Source organism: Podarcis gaigeae (assembly GCF_964106915.1).
Source record: "Podarcis gaigeae genome assembly, chromosome: 11".
In the NCBI taxonomy this organism is placed as follows: Eukaryota; Metazoa; Chordata; class Lepidosauria; order Squamata; family Lacertidae; genus Podarcis; species Podarcis gaigeae.
This window is the reverse complement of record NC_139687.1, coordinates 39,113,720-39,133,986: the sequence shown is the minus strand read 5'-3', so window position 1 is coordinate 39,133,986 and position 20,267 is coordinate 39,113,720. Positions and strand designations below refer to the sequence as shown.

The 20,267-nt window shown below is 40.4% G+C and overlaps 1 long non-coding RNA gene across 2 annotated transcripts in view; it reads right to left on the bottom strand.

Moving 5' to 3' along the window:
• The window catches only part of LOC310827551, a 40,473-nt gene extending 20,622 nt beyond the window's left edge, over positions 1–19,851 (bottom strand). For both annotated transcript variants that reach the window (XR_014556398.1, XR_014556399.1), the window contains exons 1-3: positions 19,433–19,851; positions 16,431–16,558; positions 15,319–15,452 (exon numbers count right to left, since the gene is read on the bottom strand). This is a non-coding gene — a long non-coding RNA (uncharacterized lncRNA). The remainder of the gene's footprint in view (positions 1–15,318; positions 15,453–16,430; positions 16,559–19,432) is intronic.
• Positions 19,852–20,267: the final 416 nt, after the last annotated feature.

Here is a 20,267-nt window from a genome sequence, read left to right as displayed (position 1 = left end):
TGATGAAGGCTAATGTATACATTCCAAATGGCATACATACGTATTCATCAGTAGCGTGCAGTCAGTGGACTAGGAGCACTAGGCTAGTCTCCTAAATGTTCCCTTTCCAAAGCTCAGGAAGGTAAGCTTCTGCTTGGCTTAGGGTGGGAGACGTGAAGCTCACACACCAACGCCCTTGCAAGCTGGCACCTAGGGCCCTAACTATTCCCCTATGAAAAATTTCACCACACACCACTGGTATTCACTCACACACATGCAATCTGAAGAATGTGATGCTCAAGGTTCATATTTCTCAGGGTAAGGATGGGACTGAGTTCCAGAAAATGGGATGAATGCCTGGCATGGAATCACCTGACTTCTTGTACACAGCCCAAATCCTGGAAGGGTTAATGTACTCACTGGGGCTGATGGAGTTATAGTAGAAAACATCTGGAAGGCACCAGGTTGGGGAAGACTGAGCATGCCATGAATCTTTGTTATCCTCCCATCTTGAGATTTTTTTTTTGCCCCCCTCCTACTTAGCATCAGGGTGCAATTTAAAAAAGTGGTAGTGTGTGTATAAATTGAGTTGGCTTAGAGGTCTTCAGGTGTTCTCAATATGCAAGAGTCCAGTACAGCGAGTGGTACCTCGGGTTACATACGCTTCAGGTTACAGACTCCACTAATGCAGAAATATTACCTCGGGTTAAGAACTTTGCTTCAGGATGAGAACAGAAATTGCATGGCGGTGGCACGGCGGCAGCAGGAGGCCCCATTAGCTAAAGTGGTACCTCAGTTTAAGAACAGTTTCAGGTTAAGAACGGACCTCCGGAACGAATTAAGTTCTTAACCCGAGGTACCACTGTAGTTTCTGCCCTTTTAAGTTCGCTGTTCTTCCTTCATGCAACATACAATGCACATCCATGCAATTCCAGTCCAGTCAGATTACACTGACCAGATCCAGACTAGTTTAGCTTCACCAAAGTGGCATGTAACTTCAGAACATACCAGAAGGCATAAAGGAATGCAGACACCTAGTGGTGCCCTGCAGGTGTTGTTGGACTCCAAGTCCCATCATCCCTTATTATTGACCATGTTTGCTGGGACTAATGAGACAACATGTGGAGAGCAACAAATTGGCTACCCTTGGCCTCATTTCTTCCCCCATGCCTACGTGTGTATATTCCTGCACATACATAAACACACACAGTATTCACCAGTCAAAAATGCATTATTGTACATGACTGAAAGGGATAAACCAGCTATCCAGTGTCAGTTTATTTATATACTCCCTTGCTGGGAAAATGTTACAGCATAGAAAAAGTCCCCTTCAAACCAAAGACCTTGTTCCCTGACCTGAGCCTATGGTGGTGGTGTTTTTTAATGCTTCTTTAACTTTCTTATCACTGTGCAGAAAGTTAAACTAACCAGGAACATCTGCAGAGTGCTTCATTTTAAATTTACAATACAGAACTATGTAACTGGCATATGTATATCTTAAATGAGGTGCCACTGACTAAACTCTTTTCTGGGAAAGAAAAAAAAAGGAAATGACATAGGAATTTTTTGCAGCGACAGCCATACCTGCCACTCGAACAGCGGGAACAAGAAAAATGTAAGTATGGGATTCCACTACATTTGGCCATAAGTTTGGTTTTTCTCTTCTCCCTGTCACCCTATTAAATATATATAGTATGTATGCCATGGACTAGATGAATGGTTAGAAGACCCAGCTGGGGAACTCCCAAGGGAAGATGGCTCAGAATCCAGAGATTGGTGGTGGGGCAACAGGGAGTGGCCAGAGGGAAAAGTGGGAGAGGAGGAGGTGGAGGTGGAAGCTGAAGAGGTAACAGGGCTTAGGGAGCAGGGAAAGCCTGTGGCAGAGAGAAGTTGGGAATCAGAGGCAGGAACTTCCAGTCTTGGCAACTGCTTCAAGCTGAGTTGCTGTGCTCATTTGGCCTTACACTCCTATACAGATGATCCTGTTTTGCTAATGAAGAGTTAACTTCAGGTTGCTTGGTGTGAATGACTGCTGGCTTGCTCCTTGACTAACCGGGTACAGTGGTACCTCAGGTTACATATGCTTCAGGTTACAGACGCTTCAGGTTATAGACTCCACTAATGCAGAAATATTACCTCGGGTTAAGAACTTTGCTTCAGGATGAGAACAGAAATCGTGCTCCGCTGACGCGGTGGCAGCAGGAGGCCCCATTAGCTAAAGTGGTGCTTCTGGTTAAGAACAGTTTCAGGTTAAGAACAGACCTCCGTAACGAATTAAGTACGTAACCCGAGGTACCACTGTACTCCTATTCACGTCTGCTCATAAGTATGCAAATGTCTCATAATAAACAAAATTTTGTATAGAGTGTTATACACATTTTTGCAAGTACCCCCCCCAATATAATGCATTTTAATGTTCACTAATATATGAATTTTTATGCACTTTACCTTACTACATGCAGTTGTGTACACATTATTTGGCTACATGCAGTTGTGTACACATTATTTGCAAAATTCAGAAAAGTGTGAGTTTTGTAATTGCTGTGTTTCAATTTGCATGTTGCTTCAGAAAGTGCAAGTTTTCAAAGTCTGTCTTTAAATGTAAACCGAATCAAATTTATTCCCTATGCCTAGCTAGGTTTAATATAGTCACTTGCTTTAATACATCTTTAATACAAGTACATCTTCTCTTTCTATTCACAAATGCAGGTTTTCATGGAAATATATCATTTCGTTTTTCACAAAATAGAATGGATCTTGCCAAAACTTAATAACATGCAAGGAATTCTAAAATCAAGAGAAAACGGCCTATCAATCAGTAATATACAATGAAGCAAAAACATTGATGAGCGATCCAATGCAGATGTTAGAAAATGTACACTGGAATTTGCCAGGCAGCTAGAAATTACCATCAATCAATACAATCATTTATTTAACAAAATTCATATACTACCTAACTGTAATTAAAACCTCTAAGAGGTTATAAACAATCTAAAATGTAACCTAGTGGGAAAGCTGGACATGGGTCCCTCTATTTTTCATGCTCATGTAAGTGCTTTTGCTTATGGGGTCAAAGCGTTACCACCCATCTACAAGACAGCAGTGCCATCAGGCTTAGGGGTATCCCAAGACTTACAGAAGAACAACAGATCTTTAGGGTAGAATAGGGTTGGGATGCAGGTGGCCCTGTGGTCTAAACCACTGAGCCTTGGGCTTGCCGATCGGAAGGTCGGTGGTTCAAATCCCCGCGACGGGGTGAGTGCCCATTGTTCAGTCCCAGTTCCTGCCAACCTAGCAGTTCAAAAGCACACAGATAAATAGGTACTGCTCCAGTGGGAAGGTAAATGGCGTTTCCATGCGCTGCTCTAGTTTCGCCAGAAGCAGCTTAGTCATGCTGGCCACATGACCCGGAAAAACTGTCTGTGGACAAGCATCGGCTCCCTCGGCCAGTAAAGCAAGATGAGCACCGCAACCCCAGAGTCGTTCGCAACTGGACTTAACAGTCAGGGGTCCTTTACCTTTACCTTTTTTAGGGTTGTCAATAGCTCAATAAGGTCAGTGAGTGGCAGTGCATGCTGACTTTGGGGTTGGGGCCAGAAAACCAGGGTAGAGAGAAGATGGAATGAAATGGAAAGAATCCTGAGCGGAAGCTCTCCATACATTTTGCTGCAGGGCCCATTTGTATGATTCAACGGGGCCTTTTGCAGAAGAACTTCCCAATGAACTGAGAAGAGCTACAGCTCAATTGTGGAGTACATGCTTTACAAGCAAACAGCCCAGAGTTCAATCCTTGGTATGTCCAGGGTGGATCTGCATCCACAATACAGATCAAGATGGCTCACTGGTCTGACTCAGTAGAAAGCAACTTCCTGTGTTCCTATGATTGTGACCCTCGTCTAAACCACAGAGTTCTCTTGAGATCTGTACAGAAAACAGATCTGCATTCTTTATTTTCAGCCCCTGTCCAAGCTGACACAAATGAAGTGAACATAAATATACTGTTAAAACAGGTCAGTTCCGTTTTCCCTAATGAAAACGGGGACATGTGCCTTGCTGAAATGGTACCAGACCAGTAGCTAGATATGTTCACAGCCATCAAAGATGCATTCACAAACCACCTAATAGGGTTGCTTTTTCAAAGAATTAGTCATCAGATGAAAGTACTTAGTATATAAAAGAATGAGCAGCAGTATGTCCTTAAAGAATCTGGAAAAACCTCAGTTCAGACAGAAATCGCAATCAACCAAATAGCTAAAATATTACATATATGAGAAACTTCTTAAAAGCTTCATCCTGCCCTACCCACTAGTTTAAGTTTGCAGTTTTCACTTCTGAAAAGTTCGTTTTCTTCCTGCTCAGCATGATGATGCTGAATAGGTGCTCTCTAATCTTAAAACACTGAAAGGGGGAAAATAGATAAAGATGGTTCTTCTCTGTGAACTGATGAACCAAAAGAATAAAGGTGCACCCTGGGAGAGCTTTTGCTCACAGTGTCACCGATTTAATACATCTGTCACTCATAGCAATGCTATAATTATAGCATAATTATGAGCAGAGTGACAGATGGCTGAGATGAAAGTTCAGTAGTAAACTTTTTCCGTTTGAGGGCAGGTGCTATTATGAGGGGCAAAAGGTCTTTGCAACATGTACCACAGCACCGCTTTTTCATTGCCTTTTACCAATTGTTTGTGATTTTTGTGACAGCAGTGATTACTCTCCCCAGAACTGCTGGGCGTCATCTTCAAACCTTTAAAAACTTTATCCTTACTCTGTTTTAGCTCCCTCAGATATTACCACAGCAGAATCTCACCATGAAGCCAAGAGTGGTGCCTATGCTGCCTCACTCCACCTTTCAAAAAAATAATAAAAAAATTAACAGCACTCCACAACACAAAGGAGATGATCACTGCTATAGTGAGTGGGTTGAACACTTCACCTTATTCATAGCCACCACCTCCAAATATTGCCTTTAAAAAGAGTTGCTAATAGTCTGTGAACATAGCACAGTGGTACCTCGGGTTACAGACGCTTCAGGTTACAGACTCCGCTAACCCAGAAATAGTACCTCGGGTTAAGAACTTTGCTTCAGGATGAGAACAGAAATTGTGCTCCGGCAGCGCGGCGGCAGCGGGAGGCCCCATTAGCTAAAGTGGTACCACAGGTTAAGAATGGACCTCCAGAACAAATTAAGTACTTAATCCGAGGTACCACTGTAATTAAGTGATTTCAGATCAGCCCTATATTGCACCTACAATCCAAATGAAGAAGGTGCCAGTTTCCAGATGGATCACTGTTAATCCTGGGATAGCTCAGTCAGTGGAGCATTGGACTCTTAATCTCAGGTAATGGGTTCCAGTCACATATTGGGCAAAAGATTCCTGCATTGCTGGGGGTTGGACTAGAAGGGATCAGCAAACTTTTTCTGCAGGGGGCTGGTCCACTGTCCCTCAGACCTTGTGGGGGGCCAGACTATATTTTGGGGGGAGAAATGAACGGATTCCTATGCCCCACAAATAACCCAGAGATGCATTTTAAATAAAAGGACACATTCTACTCATGTAAAAACATGCTCATTCCCGGACCGTCCGTGGGTTGAATTTAGAAGGTGATTGGGCCAGATCTGGCCCCCGGGCCTTAGTTTACCTACCCATGGACTAGATGATCCTCGTGGTCCTTTCCAACTCTACAATTCTAATCCAAATCAACACGATGCACAGATGACTTAATTCGCTAAGCATTTAGATCCCCTCCAGACATCTATCTTATTGCACATTCATGATTTGTGTTCATTATGCTATCGGGGAAGTCACATGCAATCCCAGTTTCAAACCTGTTTGATCCTGCAAAACATATGTAGTAGCCACACTGCTTCATTTCCATATCCTAAAACTTCCTGCTGAAATCCCATAATTATTTTTTGTCTCTCCAGACAGCAGTAATACCCTAGAACTGGGGAAGCACTGCAGAACAAAGTAAAGCAGAACAAATCCACCACTAACACACAACTATTGTGTCTAGAATATGTTACCGAAATAAGGGGCCCATAGTTTGGGCTGACAAAATGAAAGTTACTATCAGTTGAAAGTAAGTTTTCCTATAGTGGCTGCTAATAGTGACTGTTGGACTGATAAGTGCAGAGCGCTTTTTGCCAAGTCAATACAAACATGGCACAGCCTATCAAATTAACATGAAAACAGAGGATTCTCCTTTCATGCACACAGAGATTATGGTAGAGGAGGGCTGGTGGTGCAGGGAAGAGAATGAACACGTTTAATTCTGAAATATTAATCTGGAATAAATTAAATTTGTAATCTAAATCAGAATCAAATAATAATAAAAAATCTATCACCCATCATTGACACACACTATTATATTAATGTTGGGTTCCAACATTATTTTTTAAGTTTTTAAGTTAATTTTTTAAAAATTAAGCATCTGAAGTTTGTTTTCCATTATATTCCTCTCTTTCTTCTTGAAAAGAAAAATCAGCTGATACTATTTTCGACTCTTCAAGCAGCATTGGCTTTGATAAGTCAATTTATGTACTGTGTTTCATGGAGAAACCAGACATGTTGTTTGGCAAAGCATAATTATCATACTGAACTACAGAGGGAAGGAGGCCGAGATAAGGCATACATGGTACACCACAGACATGCATGTCATTTTCTCTGTTTCAATCATAAACCTCTTCTTTGATGTAGCACTGCGAGTTCTCAACACCTCTTATATTCCTATCTGAGGTGCTTGGCTCACGTGTACATCAGCCTTGATAGGAATTTCAGTCTGCATGAGAAGTGGCATTTAAAAATGAACAGAAGTCTTTAGAAATACATACAGCTTCTATTGGATTTTCTTAAAGCAATCTTCAACGTAAATATAAAGTCTCCACTGGCAAGAGAACACACTGAATTTCATCCCCAACCCCCCAACCCCCACATTAACAACTTGTACAGATAACATGAGGTTTAAAAAGTGTTTTGTGAAAATTAATATTAATTAATTTATTATTTGTACCCCGGCCATCTAGCTGGTTTTCCCTAGCCACTTTGGGTGGCTTCCAACAAAGATTAAAAATACATTAAAATGTCACACATTAAAAACTTCCCTAAACAGGTCTGCCTTCAGATGTCTTCTAAATGTCAGCTAGTTGTTTATCTTTTTGACATCTGATGGAAGGGTGTTCCACAGGGCAGGTGCCACTACCAAGAAGGCCCTCTGCCTGGTTCCCTATAGCTTCGCTTCTTGCAGTGAGGGAACCGCCAGAAGGCCACTGGTACTGGACTTCAGTGTCCAGGCAGAATGATGGGGGTGGAGATACTCCTTCAGGTATACTGGACCGGAGCCGTTTTGGGCTTTAAAGGTCAACATCAACACTTTGAATTGTGCTTGGAAACGTACTGGGAGCCAGTGTAGGTCTTTTAGGACTGGTGTATAGCCATAAGATTTCGTTTTTAACTACACCTGTCCTTCTCTTTACATTGCCTGCATTCATACTCAGCTTTCCTCCAAGGATCAGGGCAGCATAAAGAGGTCCGTCCCCCCAACAGTTGTAGGCAGAGTAAATCCTAATGCATTTGTAGTGCAAAAATTCATTTTTTTCTCAATCCCAAATGATTCACGCTCATCCTCAATATGCTGCTTTCAATCTAGATTCATTCTATATCCTGCCATCCCGAAGGGTGGTGTGATTACTTGATACATGTTTGAAAACCCTCCCCTTCATTAGGTAACCCATGTCTGTTGTTGTTATATTATTATTATTGTTGTTATTATTATTATTATTATTATTATTATTATTATTATTATTATTATTATACCACCCTTCGTCCAAAGATCTCAGGGCAGTTCACCTCCTTGCACATTCCCCAGGGGAAGGAAGAAGGAAGTGATGATTGCAATCTTGGTATATACACCCATCCACAACATCATTAGTCAGGTGTCCCACTACAGATGTTAAATAACTGCATTACGAATCTGCTTCTTTTATCACCTATTGCTCACTGTCTGTACTTTTTGCATTCAATTTCCCTCTGTTTACAATTATCTCCTACACACACACGTACGAGCATACACAAACACACAAATCCCAAGCATACATATACATGAAATTTAGGATTATACACATATCTGATGGGAGTAGACCGTAGTCGATGCTGCAACACAACTAAAAGTCACCCTTACATTCAAGTAGCATATAGATCACTCAGAAAGGAGCCCCTCCCTTCAAACCGATCCACAACCCACAACTTATACAACTTGCTTTTAATGGAACCATGCTAAAATAATAGACACTTGCTTCTCCACCCACACACTCAACAGATATGTACAATGAATTACCTCCTTTGTATATCTGGAGGAAGAAAATGCTAGATTTCCCACTCCCAATTCCTGACCCTCTTTTGTTTTTCAGTCTGAAAAACAAAAATTAAACAACTTTCTGACACTTCAAATACTTTGACCTCAAGAGCTCACCATGAATGAAAAGTTAATGAGCTCTGTATAGAGACATTACAGTAAGAGATTTATATTGCACAGGCTGGAGAGTTCATTGCATTCTTTTGTGCATTATGTGTTTGCTTTCAAATTATTCCATTGCTCCAAGAATTCATTTGCTGGAGGGGACCAGCTTACTGTCATATAATTTAGCCTCAGTCATACCTCAGATAATATTTTTATAAGGTCACTTTGCAGAAGTATGTCTAGCTTACCCAAATGACAATATTTTTTAAGCCAAAGGTTTCTCTTTGGGGATGGAAAAATTCCAGCTACTGTGCAGTTTAATGGGCAAAATGGACTGGCTAAGAAAACATAATTTGTAGCAGAAACTGTTATATATATAGTGCATAATTAAGGAGCACAGAATGATTATTGGAAACGTGGCCTAACGCAGGCCCCAGCCAGAAAAGCCACAGAAGCAATGAGCTTCTGAGTTTCTCTATCCAATATTATTTTTGGAAGATTTAATCTTAACCAAAAATATGAATACACAACTTAAAAACACTTTGAATATGATGGCTATCATATTAAAACACAGAGGCTAGTGGCCAAAGATTTGACTGGCTATTGCGAATCAATATGTGAAATTCAGCTCTCTAGCCTGTCGCTATCAGCTTTCCCAGGCCCCAAGGCCTTGCAAATGTATGTTTGGAGCCTCATAGAGAGAAAAGAAACCAGGGGGAGGGAGCCAGCAGGGAGTTGCAGATGCAGCAGGTTGAAGCAACCCACACCCTGATTTTTCAAAGGCCTGGTGCTAAGGGCTTTAAACATCAAAACCAGCAATCTGAACCAGGCCCAAAATGGACTGGAAGTTGGTGAAACTGGCACAATACAAGCATAGTACAATCATAAAGGTTATTTAGTAATCTAGCATGCATTACTAATAGCATTACCAGCGCTATTTTTTCCTAGAAAAAGAGGCGCCACAACTCACCATGATTTCCTCCCTTGTACTCTTATAATGGCAATGGGGCCCACCTGAGAGCCCTGGTCATTATTTAGTGCAGAGGCTGCCCCAGGTGTACATCATTACTATAATCTAATTGAGAAGTTACCAGAATGTGCCAACAGGATAAATGACCACTGATGAAAAGGGTTTATAATGTCATGCTCACCACTTTTAAAATGTGTCTTTAATATGACTTGCAGAACAGTAGTTGCTATGCAGGTATGTACAAAATGTTACCCGCAAAGCAGCTACTTTGATGTTGAACGGAATTTAAACAGAAGCTGTAATGTTTAGAAATCCACTCCATGTTTTCCAAGCGCTTCCAGTTTGCTAGAATCTGAATCAACCCAAGTTTATGCTTTGCCCTCCCATCTCTCCCCCTCAGAGCCAGCCAGGCAGTCATCAAAGATTCTGGTAGGCCTCAATTTAAATACTTGTTTGATACTAACCTTGTTGCAATAAAACCATACTCTGTCTAGACCACTTCTCTGCATTTTTTTCTGGGTCCCTGAAGAATCTTACAAAAACAAGGTCCCCCTCAGTCTCTCAGCTTTCCTAAGAGGGACAGGCTGAGGATGTGGATTTCCTTCTAATAAAGAGGGTAAAAGTGCTTAAAGCTGCGTCTCTCACTGGTTTAGAAGCCCTTAAAGTGACAGAGATGCCTCAAAGATTTACTCCATATTTCAGACATCAAATTGTTTTCCAGGCATACAGACAGAGGTGGGATACTTTTATCCTTCTATCAACTGACTCCAAAGCCCAACAGAAGGGAATTAAGCATACTGGACGAAGCCCAGAAGCTGGAGACCAGCATGTTCAGACTTTCTCCTGTTCTGCCAAAGGTGCTTTAGGTGATGCTTTTCTGGAAGAGAGTTCGAGAGCAGACAGTGGAGCTACGACATGTGAATCAGATATAGCTGTACTTCAGGCTCCTTCAGATCAGCCCACAGAAAGTGGAGGATGTAAGAATTGGGAGCAGGCGTTGTCTCTCTGTGTGTACACACACATGCATTCTGCTTTTTCTCCAAGAAATGCAGCCACAACAAGCTGTGAAGTAGGTTAGACTGAGAACTAGAGACTTGTCCAAGGCCACCCAGCTAGAGAATGCTTTTCTGGAGTGGTTATGAAACATATGCTATGGCTGGAGTGGTGTGGTTTACCACACAAACAAGCAATCTGGTATGTGGCACAAAATTTGGCATCCTGCGATGCTCAGCTTTATTTTTTTAAATATATTGTTGTCCTTTGCAGACTAGATCAGATCTGCATAGGGCCCGGTGACGCATCACAAATCAGATGAAGCTGAAGCGTCCACATGTTTATTAGCACATTTCCATATTGTTCTCAATTTTTCCACATGCTGTTCTGGGGATTCTCCAGATACTAAATCTCTGAATACTGCATTGGATGCTCCTGACCCTCCACAGGAGATTTGGGGAGGGTGCAGGGGTAGGAGGGGGACCCCCCTGTGCTAGCTAGCAGGAATCATTGTGCTGGCTTCCACTAGCGCAACCAGAACCATCGAATCTCCTTGTTAATAGAAGTATTGTAGTAAACAAGAAGATTTATGCAGGATCATATTTCATTTCACTTTTTACCAATTGTGAAGTCTTCGTTGATTGTATCTTGTGAGAATCGATTCAGACAAGAAGTAAATGCTTAGCTCAGGAAACAATGTTAATCAAATATTTGTTTTCCACATGAATGTTCAGGAGCTGTCATATATCTTATTTGTTAAAAGGACATAATAAAAATATGTTTTGCAACCAGTAGTGAGTAAAGATGCCGGTTTGACTGATTACGGGAAACTTGCTGGTCCTTTTTTTCAGAAGGTTCTTGCATCCAGCCAAGAACAAGGAGTTGCGAGTTCAGTAACTACAATTCCAATGTCCACACAGTAGCAAAGCGCTCCCATATGCTACAGGATGTTACTGTTCTCTGGGGCATTCTTTCTAAATCTAGCAGCTTCCAAGTCATCCTGATGTCTGCAGATTTATTGGGCTACTGCAAACAGGACTTGAATAAACAGAAGCATAAGATGAGACCTCACAAGCTGGAAAGGAAGATGGACACATAGTTCAAATGTGTACGAGTCCCAGACAAACAGCAGCTCAACATGACCTGGCTGAAATATTGTGAGGTGTGTCTGAAACAAATGGAAATACTTTAAGGGACTCAAGGATAGACTCAAGACCACTCCACATGGGTTATGCTTAATTACATTGATACAATTTCAGCACTTGATGAAAACTAATTTATTATCAGAGGATTTTTGCTTGCTGCTAATACGCATTATTTTAATATATATATATATTTTAAAAATTGCTGTTGTTGTAGTGGCCATTTCCTGCCCCCCGCCCAACTGTAATATTATGGTCCTGATCCTACTGCCATGTTACTGCATATAAAGGATTCCTAAATGCTTGGGATGGTTTTGCAGCTAGCATGTCTTAATTCTTTGGTTCCTTAAGCAAGGTGGTACTTTCTGTCAGTTACCCAACCTTATAACAATCACACTTCTGAGGTACTCCTAGTGGTATAATATACCTCTAAGATCAGAAGACTCCTTTCTCAAGCTGTAGATATTTTCTACAGACTGAATGTTAACACAGAGTGACTGAAACCAACTAACCCTCCCAAAACCAACCAACCTCTCTCCTAACTATCTGAACTCCCTCTCAGAAACTGCTCCTTTTATTCTCCCTTACAAAGTGCTAGTTGTTGTGGCAGCCAATCAGAGAGAGGCTCTAGCACTCTGAGACTGGGGACTCAGCTATACAGCTGCAAATAAAATGTTTTAAGTGTGTTTTAAAGTTCATTATACAAATCTGACACTAGAGGGCAATGGTGAGCTATGGCAAATTCAATATATAGATTTTCAAAGGTAAGTTTTGGGGGTTTGTTTTAAAGGATTTTCACAGTGTTTTTTATATGTGCCCAGATTCCACCTCTGCATCACCAGACTCTAGTCTGGCTCTGCTGTCTGCCACCCCTCACCCCTATTTTATCCTCACAACACATGATCAGCTTTTATACATGGAACTGGGGAAGCGTGCCAGATTGTCCTTTACCTCAGGCAGCAAAATGTCTTGGGCAGCCCCTGACTCCTTCCTTGTATTCCTCTTAATATTCACCTTGAAAAAGGGTTTTGATTAACTTGAACTTGACTGTTTCTTTGTGATCTTTTACTTGGCCTCAAGCATTACTTGCACAACTACTTTTCCTTTTCTCTAATGGGCCAAGACAAGCTGCCTGCAATTTTTGCTCAGATAATCCTCATGTTAATTGCTTAGCTGCTGTTAATTATGCAAATATGAAGATAAAGCTGACTGTTCAGGAATGGGAATAAAACCAAAGAAGCTAATTAAAACAAAACCTCAGGTTCTATGCAGGAAGAGCTAAGACAATAGTATAAAATTATAGAGTTGAGTAGTTTGGAAAATGAACAAATAGCTCAGGAGGGAAGCCAGCAGAGAGGCAAACCCCAAAGCAAGGATGCAGTGGAAAGATCAAAGTGGAGACTTACTTAGTGATAGATGGATATTTTGTTGAGAGTCTGAATGATTTCCTCATGTCAGAACACACAAAAGGAAAGAAGATAAGAGGCCTGGTAACTCTGACTTGTTTTCCTAAGCTTTGGGGAGTGAATTGTTGAAAGGCTTTCCCTTCATGCTACAGCAGATAAGGAGGCAATTAGAACTACTGAAAGCTAACAAAGTACTAGAGCCAGTAGATTTAAATCACCAAATCATGAGAGCAGGCAAGCTACAAAGTGCATCTTGCCCCAAATATTTGTGACAACTTATTCATGAAACATGGCTGGAGAGATAGTGTTGCTGCTTTTGATCTTTAATAAAAACAAAATGAAGGAGCCACAGAATAGATCTCCAAGGTATATATATAAGATGAACAAGGGGCACTGCATGTTTGGGATGACGCAAGGAATAAACAGTTGAAGATTTTGTGAAAAGAAAAAGATTAGGTACATCTGGGAATACATGCACATCAAGAGACCCATTTTGAAAAAGGAAAGAATGGGGTGTGTGAGTAGGATTTGAGGTGTGTTTTTTAAAAGCATTTCCTAAGTTTTAATGTGAACACTCACTAGATATCTTGAGTACCATCTACAGTGACTTCACCACATTTGTTGCTCAGCCACCCGTACACCCGTAATAGTTTGTAGTAGTAAGTTTTACATTTTATTTTATAATAATTTACACAGATTCTAACACTTTAATTGTCTGTAAGGCATGATTTGGGGGGCACATTTGCAGAGAGAAGAGAGAAGTCTCCCTTTTCACACATTACACTCATAACAATGGAGGGCTCACAGCTGTAGTTCATTAAGGAAAAGCAGAAGTTGAGGTTAAATTTTAAATATGTATTTTCATTTCTTACTTGGGCAACTCTTCTACTGACATTTATAAATTGGGTACTAATACGATTCAAGCTTGTTTTGGAGAGCAGCTTCCAGGTGTAAGCAGCACTTCGGCATAACTGTTGGGACAGGTATTCATTTAGATCCTATCTTGAGATTCATTTTGCTAATGCTCTTGTTTTGATCTGTTCTCTCCTCACTGTTTCCTGACTTCTCACATTCTTCAAGGTCAGGCCATGCCATCTTGGGGTCATCTGAGCCTAGGGGTAGAGTGTGGGGTGCATGATACAACTTCAAAACAATCAGCTGTATTTAAGAGAAAGGGTATCTTGAGTAGTCTCAGGTGCAAAGGGCTATATATAGGTGATGTCGTATCTAAACCTATAATCATGTTTTGCTTGGGGCTTCTTGAGCAATAAGGCCTGCATATTATAAATCAAGGGGCAACTGCGAAAGAAGACTTTTCTTCTGCTAAAAAAAAAATTAAAATAAATGAATTGATTTGTGTAAAGGCATTGAGGATAATTTCAGACTCCTAGCTGAAGAGCAAAAGAAATGGGGACAGGAAATAGGCATTGAAAGGCTAAGCCAGCCTTCACCAAGTTGGTGCCCCTCCTGATGTTTTGCCATGAAGCTCCCATTAGTCCCAACCAGCATGGTGTGTTCGCTGGGGGGCAGGTAAACCCACAAATGCAGAGGAACAGCTAGAAGCATTAGAATTACAATTGTTCTATTCAGTACCTTTTCAATTTTGAGCCATTTGCAAGTCCCACTGGGATAGTTTTACTGAGTTAACACCACTGGGGCTAAGACTTAGATATTATATTGGTGGGGAGGTTTTTTGTTTGTTTTTAAAGACAACACTAGTTTTGACCCGCTCCCCCCCCCCAAAAAAAATTCTCATTTTACAAATATTTTACATTTTACAAAAACATTTACATTTTACAAAAAAACATGAAATCTTTACATAACCAATCTGCATTTCCTGCGATTTCTCTCCTTTCTGTGGTTGCTTATTTTATATCTTTTATTACTGCATATCCAGTTCAAACCTGTTTACCTGTATTCTCTTTTAGTTATTTATTACTGTGCATGTTTATGTCAGTCCTGCTAATGTTTTAAGTTGTTTACAATACATCTTCAAATAGTCAATAAATTTTCCCCATGCTGTTTTTAAAAGTCTCTTTTATTGGTTTCTTATTCTTCCAATAACTTCCACCATTTCTGCATATTCCAGCAATTCTAATTGCCAGTCCACCATCGTTGGAACTGTTTCTTTTTGGTTGTCACTTTTCATCAGAAACTACAATACTTTGGGAATTTATGGCAGGTATAAGGTGGCATATGATGGAAGCACATTAGGTATAATTAAATTTGGTTATCTTTTACAGTGAAAAGCTCATAGTTTTACTGAGAAAACGTTTATTTGCACAAACCCAAACTGATACATGAATATATGCAAATATTATGCAAATAGCTCTTATGGTGTACAGAAGTTTATTTGATTTTCATGTACCTTCTTCAGACTTCTGTTTGCTGATCATAATCAGGAAGTCAAGGTTTAACTTGTGCAGCCCAGTTTGATGAACGTACCCCGAGGTTGCAGTTCCACAGGTGATTAATGCTCATGAAACAACTGTCTGCCAGTGCCTGTCTAAAATATCACCATAGGATTTAAATAAACACTGGTTACTAAAAGGAAGGATCAAGGAGCAGCCCTCTGGGCTGTATAACTCAAACTTCTAGGAGCAATCTGTTTCCCTTTAGAGTTTAAGTCTGATCTGTTAAATAGTTAAGCAAGAACTTTATTTTGACACAGCACTGTCCAGTCATTAACTTCAATGAGAGTGAGCTGTCCTCTCATATGAGCTGTTTTTGTAAAAGAATAAAGGCATAAAAATGCATTAGACACTTGGATTGGTCTTGCCCTCCACTTATGGCACAGTATATTCAGGATGATGCTCTCCAGTACATAAGCCAGCTGGTCGATGGTGTTGAAAAGGTTCAGTGCTTAGACTTAAAGTATACTTTCTTAACAGAGGTGCTTGAAATAGCTGGTCATCAGGTCCCTCCTAATCCTTTAATTCCACTATACTATTGTTCTGCAGACTGAATATTTATTAAGACAATATAGTAAATACTAAGTAAGATGTACAGATTGTATGTGGGAAGCTGTAGTCAACCATAACTTTCTAGAGCATTGACACACAGGAAAATCACATCAGCTGGTCATGTGTGTTCTTTGGTATGGGAATCCTCTTCACCCTCAGTGACTTTTCTATTCTGCACCATACCACATGCATCTTATGAATAAAAAGCTTGTTAATTCTAGAGAAGTCTCCTTCCTCAACTGTTCTGCTGTTGGTCTTTGTAGAGACACATTTACTGCATGAAGCATTTTAAATATTTTATGAGGAGCAGACTTCCAGATATCACAATATCCATTTTCCCCTACCATTCACTGAGAAAGAAAAAAATTCAATCCAGCCTAACTCAAACACTGTTGATCTAGTTCAGATTTTGTTTATTTGCTTCATTCTATTTCTTAATTCTATATGTTCTGCTAAGCCAGCTACTCTTAAAAGAACAAGCAAAACCCAAGGAATTTGTAGGCGGTTGTTACGGTACCTGCTGCTTCCAGTTTCCCTTTCTCCTTTTGTTCGGGTTTTCTTCCCCTTCCTTCTTCGGGTTTTCTTTCCACTGTCAACTTTCATTTCACTTGGAAGGTCAGGGTTCCTGAAAGAAAGCTTTGGCCTCTGCCAACATAGTATCTTAACTCTTGGCCATGTAATATTTCCTAAGAATAAACTAAACCTTCAAATAGACAACAGGCCGAAAATTGCTGTCAAAAATCTTAAGCTGCAGTTGGTTTCTTTTCAGTGAGTGATAACACATCTTGAAACAGGATATTTATAATTTGTTAAGTTTTGCATTTATCCTCACAATCCTAAACCATAATGGCTGTCAGCTAAGAAAACACTGAGGTAACTAGAAGGATAGAGGAGAGATAAAGATATAATTGGAAACAGAGGAGAAGACTTCTTCTTGTGCCTCCTAAACATCCGTATTCAGTCCTGGTTTGCCAAACAGCTTCATAGTGCCTGCAGAGGCCTCTAATCCAGAGCACTTGAAAGATTCTGCTGCTTTTCCAAAATTTTCTTATGAAGCTTAGCTTAATTTTCTACACAGATGCTCTGCCTGGTACAATGCCATTAAGGAAGTGCTGCCTTTGGAAGGAAGTGCTTATCTTGGAAATAGGCGGATGCTCAGATCCAGCTGAGAACTGCAAAACATGTATATGTCCATTTGGATGGGCAATTGTATGTACTTTGCACTTTTGTAGGAATGGGGCGGAAATTTGATTCAGGTCACATTTAAAGGCAAATCTACCTAATTCACACTTTATATGAGCCAAAACACAGCCATCCCTCGAAATCATCTGCATGCACATGGTCCCAGACATCTCCAGCTGGGACTTCGGAAAGAGTCCTTGTCTAAAATTCGGGAAAGCCACTGCTAGTCAGGGTAGACACTACTTAGTAAGATGGACCAATGTCTGGCTCCGTATTATAGTCTGGCCGCGGTATTATAAGGTTATAGGGAACCAGGCAGAGGGCCTTCACAGTAGTCGTGCCCATCAAGTGCAATGCCCTCCCGTCAGATGTCAAGGAAATAAACACCTATCTGACTGTATAGGGAAGTTTTTAATGTGTGATGTGTTACTGTAGTTTTATAATCATTTGAAGCTGCCCAGAGTGACTGGGGCAACCCACTCAGATGGACTGCATATTATTATTATTATTATTATTATTATTATTATTATTATTATTAATAATAATAATTCAGCTTCCTATCTAAGTTGTTCCTTATAAAGGACAAGCATGAGACTCCTTTGAAATGCTGCAAAGTTTCCTCCAGTTTTTATAACGCTGCCGAGAGGCAATCTAATCCATACAGCACTAGGACATTTCAAATATAATGCTCTCTGCAGTGACATTGTCTAATAATAATAAAAAAGCTGGCTTTTAAACGATTGTTCTTGATTACATGTTAACAAGGCCACAGTTAAGTTTCCAAGCTATCTTTTAACCGGTTTGTTCTGTCACAGTTTTGCTTTGTTTTTTAAATCGTGGCGGGAGGGGGAAGAATAAAATACAACAATTTTGTGAAAATTGAGAAAGCACAAGGAAATATGTGTTTTGGATGGAGCAGAGCAGTTGGAAAGTGGCCATGGCCAAGTAAGCACACAGTAGCCTGAACCAGCAGGCTGACCCCCAACATTGGTACTGATGCTGCTGGCCAGACAATAGTTGGTGTTGGAGCAGCATCAGTTTCCAAGCTGCTTCCTGAGGATGTTGCTCTCTTTTTATTGGTAGGGCTCCAAACGCATGAGATGTACTTCTGTCATGTTGCATATGATTCTGCAGTATGACTCTCCGGATGTAGATCATAGGATCTTCTGTGGCCTGAGCATATTCTGTTGCTGGTGTACCACACAATACAATCTCTTCAAGTTTGGATAACTATTTGGATTATTTATGCATTTGGGGCTAACTAACTCAACGTAACAAAGAGCTCCTGCAGATGTTCTGTGGTGCTGTATTAGTCCTATTTTATCATAGGTTTTGGTGAATGGTGGTTATCCTTTTTAAAACCGATCAAATGTTATTCAGTTATTGGTTGCTGTCTTAAAAAACTTCCCACAGTAGTAGTGGAGTTTGAGTTTTTCTACAGCTCTGTGCTTTTTTAAAAAGCGTCTTGCATCTTTTTGGATGCTTCTGCATCACCCTCTCCGATCTATGCATTTGGAGAGTTTCCAGATATACTTGTGCACCAAAATGAATCAGTGTACCAATCCAGAGAAATCCTGGGTTTATTTGTATGTTTGTCTTGGCATTGTTTTGTACATATAAGGAATTGTTAAGCTGATTGCATTTTTGCCAACCTGGCCACAGCATAAGTCACCTATTACTGACCAACTACAGACAAAAATTAAACAAACTCTTTTTTTTGTTTTTACTTTTTGCTGCTGTTAAACTCTTTTCCTATGGGTTTTGAGCTTCTGAAGCCAGGAGGTCACTTGGATCATGTATACAAAATTGGTAATTGCATTCCTGACTTTGCTAAATGCCACGATGCTTGCTATTTTCCAAAATAGCTTTGCAAACAATGACAATTACTGCCCAGACATTTTCAAACACAGCAGGATACTGGCTGAGGGGATGATGGAAACCCTGAAAAAAAATATAAATATTTTGAAATCTGCTGTAAATCAAATTTGTGCACTGGAGTAGGAGTGGATTATCTGGTCAGCCAAAGATGCTTTAAATTCTGGAAGCCTTTTAGTGCTTATTTACTAAAGTATTAATCAAAGTATAGGGTTTGCATTTTCTTTGACTGTGTAAGGTTACTCTAATAATTATTCTTTAAATGTTGTGTCAGTTATGTATATTCATAAACACCAATATAGAAAAGCAGCTACTGAATGTTTGAAATGTTACTCATTAAAAACCACCAATTATAATGTAATTAATATATTAAGAAACAAAATGATTTTTGTTTACGATAAGGCACAGTAAATGTCAAGTTCTACTACTGCAGGATTTGCTGAAGCAACTGAAAGAGCCTACCTTGAGAAGTCTAATTTTGTTACCGTTTTGAGTACTGCCCTGTGGCCTTGAGGAAGGGGAATATATAAATTTATTCAGCAGAAGAAATGAAAGTGTCCTCAGTGTGTTCATTGAGGCTTGCTCCCATGAGTTGGCAGACGTAAGACAAAGAAAACGTAGAGACTTTGCTGAGGTGGATTCTTAGATATTACAATTGGCTAACTGTAAAATGTAAGAGTGTTTCTGATTGGCTAACTGTAAAATGTAAGAGTTTCTGAGTGGAAAGAGAGAACCAGAAGTGAGGAAGTCACTGGTATGAGCAGAAAACATTCATTAATTTTCATTTTCTTACATCTAAGACTCCCCCCCCCAAAAACCAGAACTTGCTGGAACTCAGTTCTGGCACCTCTCAGGTGGGCGCCATTGCCTTTATAAAAGAACAAGGTGAGTTCTGCCACCTTTTTACCTTTTTATAGAAAAATAACACAGGTTATATCTGCACCCCACCTTCCTTCTGTCAACGTGGCATACATGTATTTCTCATACATGTATATATATGTATGTAAAGGTAAAGGGACTCCTGACCGTTAGGTCCAGTCGCGAACAACTCTGGGGTTGCGGTGCTCATTTCGCTTTATTGGCCGAGGGAGCCAGCGTACAGCTTCCGGGTCATGTGGCCAGCATGACTAAGCCACTTCTGGAGAACCAGGGCAGTGCACGTAAACGCCGTTTACCTTCCCGCCTATTTATCTACAGTGGTACCTCAGATTACACACACTTCAGGTTACATACGCTTCAGGTTACAGACTCTGCTAAACCAGAAATAGTACCTCGGGTTAAGAACTTTGCTTCAGAA